Genomic DNA, 10,682 nt, shown 5'->3' on the forward strand with positions numbered 1-10,682 from the left:
CTTGATATTTTAGGGGATATATCTCGGGGTCATATAATGTCGTTTAGAACCATATATGATAATTATTTATTGTCATAAATGTTCGTATTAGGCTTGAGTTATTGAAATCCGTGCAAGTTGTAAACCGATAAATTTGCCGTTTAAAGGAAAATTGGATGGTTCCACCAACCCAATTGGACTCCCAAAGGGTTTTAGGGACCATGGTAAATATTTCAGCAATTTTTAATTCCCGGTGAAAAAAGTCAAAAAATTCCAAAAATGAAGACTAATATCCACGCTTTTTAAGAAATTTTGGAGATTTCAGGGTCCGGTGTCAAAAAGTCCTGAAATTCTATGGAATACATCTCTGGGTCATATAATATCGTTTGGAACCATATATGGTCATTTTTTGTTGTCATAAATGTTCGTGGTAGGCTTGAGTTAATGAAATCGGTGCAAATTGTAAACCGATAAATTTGCCGTTTAAAGGAAAACTGGATGGTTCCACCAACCCAATTGGACTCCCAAAGGGTTTTAGGGACCATGGTAAATATTTCAGCAATTTTTAATTCCCGGTGAAAAAAGTCAAAAAATTCCAAAAATGAAGACTAATATCCACGCTTTTTAAGAAATTTTGGAGATTTTGGGGCCTGGTGTCGAAATGTCCTGAAATTCTAGGGGATACATCCCTGGGTCATATAATGTCGTTAAGAACCGTATTTGATCATTTTTTGTTGTCATAAATGTTCGTGGCAGGCTTGAGTTAATGAAATCGGTGCACGTTATAAACCGGTAAATTGGTCGTTTAAAGGCAAATAGGATGGTTCCACCCACCCAATTAGAATCCCGATGGGTATTAGGGACCATGGTAAACATTTAGGCAATTATTATTTTCAGGCGAAAAAAAGACTAAAAATTCCGAAATTAAAGTTTAATATCCACGCTTTTTGAGAAATTTTGGAGATTTCGGGGCCCGGTGTTGAAAAGTCATGAAATTCTATGGGATACATATTAAGGTCATATAATGCCGTTTGGAACCATATATATATGATCATTATTTGTTGTCATAAATGTTTGTGGTAAGCTTGAATTAATGAAATCGGTGCAAGTTGATAACCGGTAATTTGGTCGTTTAAAGGTAATTGGATGGTTCCACCCACCCAATTGGACTCCCGGAGGGTATTGGGGACCAATATTAACATTTCGGCAATTTTTATTTTCGGGCGAAAAAAAAATCGAAAAATTTCAAAATTGAAGGCTAATATCCACGGTTTTGAGAAATTTTGAAGGTTTCGGGGCCTGGTGTAGAAAAGTATTAATATTTTAGGGGATATATCTCGGGGTCATATAATGTCGTTTGGAACCATATATGATCATTATATAATGTCATAAATGTTCATAGTAGGCTTGAGTTTATGAAATCCGTGCAAGTTGTAAACTGGTAATTAAATTAGTCGTTTAAAGGCGAATTGGATGGTTCCACTCACCCAATTGGACTCCCGTAGGGTATTAGGACTATAAAAACATTGGATAAATATTTATTAAATTCGCCAACAGACCCCGTAACCTCAAAAATTCTTTAAAAAACGTGGATAGCCTTCAATTTTAAAATTTTTTGACTTTTTTTCGCCCGGAAATAAAAATTGCATAGATGTTTACCATGGTCCCTATTATCCACCGCGAGTCCAATTGGGTGGGTGGAACCATCCAATTTGCCTTAAAACGGTCAATTTATCAATTCACAACTTGCACCGATTTTGTGAAGTCAAGCCTACCACGGACATTTATGACTTCATTTAATGGTTATATATGGTTCCAAACGGCATTATATGATGACCCTAAGATGTATCCCCTAGGGTCTCAACTTTTTTCGCCACCGGGCCCCGTAACTTCAAAAATTCCACAAAAAGCATGGATAATAGCCTTCAATTTTGGAATTTTTTTTTGACTCTTTTCCTTCGGAAATAAAAATTGTTGAGATGTTTACCATGGTCCCTAATACCCTCGGGGAGTCCATTTGGGTGGGTGGAATCATCTAATTTGTCTTGAAACGGTCAATTTACCAATTCGCAACTTGCACCGATTTTGTGAATTCAAGCCTACCACGGACATTTATGACATCAATTAATGGTCATATATTATTCCAAACGGCATTAAATGACCCAATGATGTATCCCATAGGATCTCAAAACTTTTCGCCACCGGGCCCGTAACGTCAAAAATTCCACAAAAACATGGATAATAGCCTTTAATTTTGGAATTTTTTGACTTTTTTTGCCCGGAATAAAAAATTGCCAAGATGTTTACCATGTTCCCTAATTCCCACCGGGAGTCCAATTAGGTGGGTGGAACCATCTAATTTGCCTTAAAACAGTCAATTTACCAATTCGCACTTTGCACCGATTTTGTGAACTCAAGCCTACTATGGACATTTATGACATCATTTAATGGTCATATATGGTTCCAAACAACATTATATGATCATAATATTATTCCCTAGAGTCTCAACACTTTTCGCCATCGGGCCCCGTAACCTTAAAAATTCCTCAAAAATAGTGGATTATAATTTTGGAATTTTTTGACCTTTTTCTGCCCGAAAATTAAAATTACCGAGATGTTTACCATGGTCCCTAATAGCCACCGGGAGTCCAATTAGATGGGCGGAACTATTCAATTTGCCTTAAAACGGTTAATTTACCAATTCGTAACTTGCACTGATTTTGTGAACTGAAGCCTACCACGGACATTTATGACATCATTTAATGGTCATATATGGTTCCAAACGGCATTATATGAACCTAAGATGTATCCCCTAGGGTCTCAACACTTTTCGCCACCGGCCCCAATAACCTCAAAAATTCCTCAAAAAGCGTGGATAATCGCCTTCAATTTTGGAATTTTTTTCGCCCGGAAATAAAAATTACCGAGATGTTTACCATGGTCCCTAATACCCTCCGGGAGTCCAATTAGGTGGGTGGAACCATCCAATTTTCCTTAAAACGATCAATTTACCAATGCGCAAGTTGCACCGATTTTGTGAACGCAAGCCTACAACAGACATTTATGACATCATTTCATGGTCATATATGGTTCCAAACGGCATTATATGACCCTAAAATAATGTATCCCTTTACGTTTCAACACTTTTCGCCACCGGGCCCCGTAACCTCAAAAATTCCTCAAAAAGCGTGGATAATAGCCTTCAATTGTGGAATTTTTTGACCTTTTTCTGCCCGGAAATTAAAATTGCCGAGATGTTTACCATGGTCCCTAATACCCACCGGGAGTCCAATTACGTGGGTGGAACCATGCAATTTGCCTTAAAACGGTTAATTTAGCAATTCGCAACTTGCACCGATTTTTTGAACTGAAGCCTACCACGGACATTTATGACATCATTTAATGGTCATATATGGTTCCAAACGGCATTATATGAACTTAAGATGTATCTCCTAGGGTCTCAACACTTTTCGCCACCGGCTCTAATAACCTCAAAAATTCCTCAGAAAGCGTGAATAATAGCCTTCAATTTTGGAACTTTTTGACCTTTTTCTGCCCGGAAATTAAAATTGCCGTGATGTTTAACATGGTGCCTTATACCCACCGGGAGTCCAATTAGATGGGCGGAACCATCCAATTTGCCTTAAAACGGTTAATTTACCAATTCGCAACTTGCACTGATTTTGTGAACTGAAGCCTACCACGGACATTTATGACATCATTTAATGGTCATATATGGTTCCAAACGGCATTATATGAACCTAAGATGTATCCCCTAGGGTCTCAACACTTTTCGCCACCGGCCCCAATAACCTAAAAAATTCCTCAATTTGGATTTTTTTTGACTTTTTTTCACACGGAATAAAAATTGCCGAGATGTTTACCATGGTCCCTAATACCCTCCGGGAGTCCAATCAGGTGGATGGAACCATCCAATTTGCCTTAAAACGATCAATATACAAATCCGAAAGTTGCACCAATGTTGTGAACTCAAGCCTACCACATAAATTTATGACATCATTTAATGGTCATGTATGGTTCCAAACGACATTATATGACCCTAAGATATATGTCCTAGGGTCTCAAAACTTTTCGCCACCGGGCCCCGTAACCTCAAAAATTACTCAAAAAGCGTCGATAATAACCTTCAATTTTGGAATTTTTTGACCTTTTTCTGCCCAGAAATTAAAATTGCCGAGATGTTTATCATGGTCCCTAATACCCTCCGGGAGTCCTATTAGGTGGATAACCATCCAATTTGCCTTAAAACGGTTAATTTACCAATTCGCAACTTGCATTGATTTTGTGAACTGAAGCCTACCACGGACATTTATGACATCATTTAATGGTCATATATGGTTCCAAACGACATTATGTCAACCTAAGATGTATCCCTTAGGGTCTCAACACTATTCGCCACCGGCCCCAATAACCTCAAAAATTCCTCAAAAAGCGTGGATAATAGCCTTCAATTTTGGAATTTTTTGACCTTTTCTACCCGGAAATTAAAATTGCCGAGATATTTACCATGGTGCCTTATACCCACCTGGAGTCCAATTAGGTGGGTGGAGCCATCCAATTTGTCTTAAAACGGTTAATTTACCTATTCGCAACTTGCACCGATTTTGTGAATTGAAGCTTACCACTGACATTTATGACATCATTTAATGGTCATATATGGTTCCAAACGGCATTATATGAACCTAAGATGTATCCCATAGGGTCTCAACACTTTTCGCCACCGGCCCCATTAACCTCAAAAATTTCTCAAAAAGCGTAGATATTAGCCTTCAATTTTGGAACTTTTTGACCTTTTTTCGTCAGAAAATAAAAATTCCCGAGATGTTTACTATGGTCCCTAATATCCTCCGGGAGTCTAATTGAGTGGGTGGAACCATCCAATTTGCCTTAAAACGATCAATTTACCAATTCGCAACTCTCATCGATTTTGTGAACTCAAGCCTACCACGGACATTTAAGACATCGTATAATTGTCATATACGGTTCCAAACGGCATTATGTGACCCTAAGATTTATCTCCTAGGGTCTTAACACTTTTCGCCACCGGGCCCCTTAACCTCAAAAATTACTCAAAAAGCGTGGATAATAGCCTTCAATTTTGGAATTTTTTGACTTTTTTTCGCACGAAAATAAAAATTGTTGAGATGTTTACCATGGTCCCTAATACCCTCCGGGAGTCCAATTAGGTGGGTGGAACCACCCAATTTGCCTTAAAACGATCAATTTACCAATCCGCAAATTTCACCGATTTTGTGAACTCAAGCCTACCACAGACATTTATGACATCATTTTATGGTTATATATGGTTTCAAACGGCATTATATGACCCTAAGATGTATCACCTAGGGTTTCAACACTTTTCGCCACCAGGCCCCGTAACCTAAAAAATTCCTCAAAAAGTGTGGATAATAGCCTTCAATTTTGGAAATTTTTGACCTTTTTCTGCTCGGAAATTAAAATTGCCGAGATGTTTACCATGGTCCCTAATACCCACCGGGAGTCTAATTAGGTGGGTGGAACCATTCAATTTGCCTTAAAAAGGTTAATTTACCAATTCACAACTTGCACTGATTTTGTGAACTGAAGCCTACCACGGACATTTATGACATCATTTAATGGTCATATATGGTTCCAAACGACATTATATGACCCTAAGATGTATCCCCTAGGGTCTTAACACTTTTCGCCACCGGGCATCTTAACCTAAAAAATTTCTCAAAAAACGTGGATAATAGCCTTCAATTTTGGAATTTTTTGACTTTTTTTCGCCCGAAAATAAAAATTGCAGATATGTTTACCATGGTTCCTAATACCCTCCGGAAGTCCAATTAGGTGGGTGGAACCATCCAATTTGCTTTAAAACGATCAATTTTTTAATCCGCAACTTGCACCGATTTTCTGAACTCAAGCCTACCACAGACATTTATGACATCATTTAATGGTCATATATGGTTCCAAACGACATTACCCTAAGATGTATCCCCTAGGGTCTCAAAACTTTTCGCCATCGGGCCCCGTAACCTCAAAAATTCCTCAAAAAGCATGGGTAATAGCCTTCAATTTTGGAATTATTTGACCTTTTTTCGCCCAAAAATAAAAATTGCCGAGATGTTTACCATGGTCTCTAATATTCTCGGAGTCCGATTGAGTTGGTGGAACCATCCAATTTGCCTTAAAACGATCAATTTACCAATTTGCATCTTGCACCGATTTTGTAAACTCAAGCCTACCACATACATTTATGATATTATATAATGGTCATATATGGTTCCAAACGACATTATATGATCCTAAGATGTATCGCCTAGGTTCTTAATACTATTCGCCACCGGGCCCCGTAACCTCAAAAATTTCTCAAAAAGCATGGATAATAGCCTTCAATTTTGGAATTTTTTGACCTTTTTTTGGCCGGAAATAGAAATTGCCGAGTTGTTTACCATGGTCCCTAATACCCTCCGGGAGTCCAATTGAGTGGGTGGAACCATCCAATTTGCCTTAAAACGGTCAATTTATTAATTCGCATTTTGCACCGATTTTGTGAACTCAAGCCTACCACAGACATTTATGACATCATTTAATGGTTATATATGGTTCCAAACGGCATTATATGACCCTAAGATGTATCCCCTAGGGTCTCAACACTCTTTGACACTGGGCCCGGTAACCTAAAAAATTTTTAAAAAACGTGGATAATAGCTTTTAATTTTGGAAAATTTTGACATTTTTTTGCTTGAAAAAAAATATTACCGAGATGTTTATAATGGTCCCTAATACCCTCCGGCACACCAATTGGGTGGGTTGAACCATCCAATTTGCCTTAAAACGATCAATTTACACGTTTTCGTACACTCCTCCTTTATTGGCTATAATCTTTTACGGGGCTTGTACGTAGTCGAATAATGGTCATATATGGGTCAAAACAATATTATATGTCCCCGGGATATATCCCGTAATGTTCCGTGAAATTCCCACACCAGGTCCCGACACATCCTAAATTGTTCCGATTTCGTGTTTTATAGCCTTCATATTTAGCTTCCGTATATCATTTTTTCACCCGGCGAGATTATGCATCTAAGTACTTCCTTGGGTTCCCAAAGGCCCTTGGGAGTCATAAACAGTGTTCGGAACCATCTAATTCATCCCTAAACTTTATGTCTTAAGGGCCTTGGGAGTCGTAAATAGTGCTCGGAACCCGGTATGCCTTGTCCTTGGGTGCACATGTCTTATGCACATGCCACACGGCCCCTTGCCCACTTGTACCATCCAACATCCCAACACTTAGGATTTGTGACACCTCTTAATCCCATACTTAGCCTTTTTAAGCATACGAGATGCATTGCTAACCTCGTTTTCTAAAATATAGGTGTTTTTAGGGAATAGGGTAGGGGAGGGACGAATCGAAGTGACATAGGGCTTAATCTAATTATCCACCGCGCGAAATTAGCTTACGATACGTGCCGAAACCCCTACTATAGGACGGCATCGGGCGGTGGGTGCATGCGTCGCTTCTGGCCTGGATTTTGACTTAGAGGCGTTCAGTCATAATCAAGCACACGGTAGTTTCGCGCCACTAGCTTTTCAACCAGGCGACGCATGCGCCACACGTCCCCTTGTCCACACCCAAGGAAGATACCCCACGCCCTAGGAGAAACCCCACGCCCAAGGAAGAAACCCACGCCCTAGGAAAAACCCCACGCCGAAGCTCAAACCCCACGCCCAAGGAAGAACCCCACGCCCATCATGAAACCCCACGCTTACTATATCAACCCAACGCCCAAAACTCAAACCCCACGCCTATTGTATCAACCCCACGCCCTAAAAAGATACCCCACGCCCAATGAAGAAACTCCACGCCCAAGGTCAAACCCCACGCCTAAGATGAAACCCCACGCCCAAGATGAAACCCCACTCCCTAGGAGAAACCCCAGCCGAAGCTCAAACTCCATGCCCAAGGAAGAACCCCACGCCCATCATGAAACCCCACGCCCTAGGAGAAACCCCACGCCTAATGTATCAACCCTACGCCCAAAACTCAAACCCTACGCCGAAGCTTACCCCACTCCATAGGAAGAAACCCCATGCCAAAGCTCAAACCCCACGCCCAAGGAAGAACCCCACGCCCATCATGAAACCCCACGCCCTAGGAGAAACCCTACGCCAACTTTATCAACCCTATGCCCAAAACTCAAACCCCACGCCTACTGTATCAACCCCACGCCCAATGAAGAACCCCACGCCCTAGAAAGAAACCCCACGCCCAATCAAGAAACTCCACGCCCATGGTCAAACCCCACGCCCAAGCTCAAACCCCACGCCGAAGATGAAACCCCATGCCCAAACTCCAACCCCACGCCTAATCTCATACCCCACGCCCTAGGAAGAAACCTCACGCCGTTACTCAAACCCCAAGCCTAAAGAGAGGACCCCCATCCCAAGGAAGAACCCCATGCCTAAGAGGGACCCCACGCCTAAACTCAAACCCCACGCCCACCATGATACCCCACGCCTAATGTATCAACCCTACGCCCATCCTGAAACCCCACGCCTAAGCTCAAAACCCACGCTTAAAGAGGGACCCCACGACCAAGGAAGAACCAGTACCCCACTCCCAAGGAAGAAACCCCACGCCCATCTTGAAACCCCACGCCCAAGGAAGAACCCCACGTCCAAGGAGAAACCCTAAACGAACCAACCCCACGCCCTAGGACCAACCCCACGCCCTAGGACCAACCCCACGCCCAACCAACCGACTCCACGCCCAACTAATTTAATAAGCCCTACGCCTTAGGGAGGACCCCATGCCCGAGGGACACCACGCTTATATAGGGGCGGGGCCAACGCCCAAGGAAACCCCACGCTTATAGAGGGACCCCACGCTTAAGGAAACCCCACGCTCATAGAGGGACCCTACGCAATACTTCTTTTCGGGTGCTCAATGTTTTCGAGGATAGTAATCTTAATGCCCTAGATGAACAGAACAATATCTTTTGGTCACCAAATATATCTAATGATCAGGCAAATAATTCAGTAGCTCAACTTTTAGATATTCTACTTTCAAATGCTATTGGGGAGACAATGCCCTAGATGAACAGAACAATATCTTTTGGTCACCAAATATATCTAATGATCAGGAAAATAATTCAGTAGCTCAGCTTTTAGATATTCTGCTTTCAAATGCTATTGGGGAGACAATCTAGCAGAGTTTGGAACATCCTTCACACAACTTTTAATATTTTGTTTTCAAATGCTATTGGGGAGACAATCTAGCAGAGTTTGGAACATCCTTCACACTCATTGTTGCCATTAATGCATGTTGATGTACATAGTAGATCAGCTTTTAGATATTGAAAATCTTATTCTTCTTTCAAATGCTACTGGGGAGACAATCTGGTAGAGTTTGAAACTTCAGCTTAGGTACTCTTCCTCGAAACCTTCCTGAATTTTTCACTTTAGATGGTGATCCCAGCTAGATGATGATCCCAGCTAGATGATTTCTAACCTATAACCTAAACAAACATCATAGTACTCCTAATACCCTTCGGGAGTCCAATTGGGTGGGTGGAACCACCCAATTGGCCTTAAAACGATCAATTTAGCAATTCGCAACTTGCACCGATTTTGTGAACTCAAGCCTACCATGGACATTAAAGACATCATGGTCATATATGGTTTCAAACGACATTATATGACCCTAAGATGTATACCCTAGGGTCTCAACACTTTTTGCCACCGGGCCCCGTAACCTCAAAAATTCCTCAAAAAGCGTGGATAATAGCCTTCAATTTTAAAATTTTTTTACTTTTTTTTCGCCCTGAAATAAAAATTTCCAAGTTATGTACCATGGTCCCTAATACCCATCGGGAGTCCAATTGGGTGGGTGGAACCATCCAATTTGCCTTAAAACGGTCAATTTACCAATTCGCAACCTACACCGAATTTGTGAACTCAAGCCTACCACGGACATTTATGACATCATTTAATGGTCATATATGGTTCCAAACGACATTATATGACCTTAAGATGTATCTGTTAGGGTCTCAACACTTTTCGCCACCGGGCCCCGTAACCTCAAAAATTTCTCAAAAAGCTTGGATAATAGACTTCAATTTTGAAATTTTTTAACTTTTTTCGCCTGGAAATAAAAAGTCCCGAGATGTTTACCATGGTCCCTATTATCCACCGGGAGTGCAATTGGGTGGGTGGAACCATCCAATTTTCCTTAAAACGATCATTTACCAATTTGCAACTTGCACCGATTTTGTGAACTCAATCATATCACGGACATTTATGACTTCATTTAATGGTCATATATGGTTCCAAACGACATTATATGACCCTAAGATGTATCCCCTAGTAATCCCCTTATTTCGTCATGTAGGAAGCCGCAAGGCTCGCTTAAGACACCAATATAGAAGTGATTCGATTTCAGTTAATGAGTATCAATGTACCACCTCCTAAATTTTACCGACTATAATAATTAGCACCCCACTGATCAGCAATGATTTTAAACTCAATGTTTTTAATGATCACAGTGACCAATGATCATTAAAGAAATCTAAGCTATCTGTGATTATTCATATTTTGTATTCTGTCATAAAATAAAAAATTGTCATCTAATGCACAGGCAACTCAAAAGTGTTCTCCAAACAAAAAAAATCCTTACATTTGATTATTCTTCTTTC

Source organism: Chenopodium album, chromosome 3 (assembly GCF_948465745.1).
Source record: "Chenopodium album chromosome 3, dcCheAlbu1.1, whole genome shotgun sequence".
NCBI lineage: Eukaryota > Viridiplantae > Streptophyta > Magnoliopsida > Caryophyllales > Amaranthaceae > Chenopodium > Chenopodium album.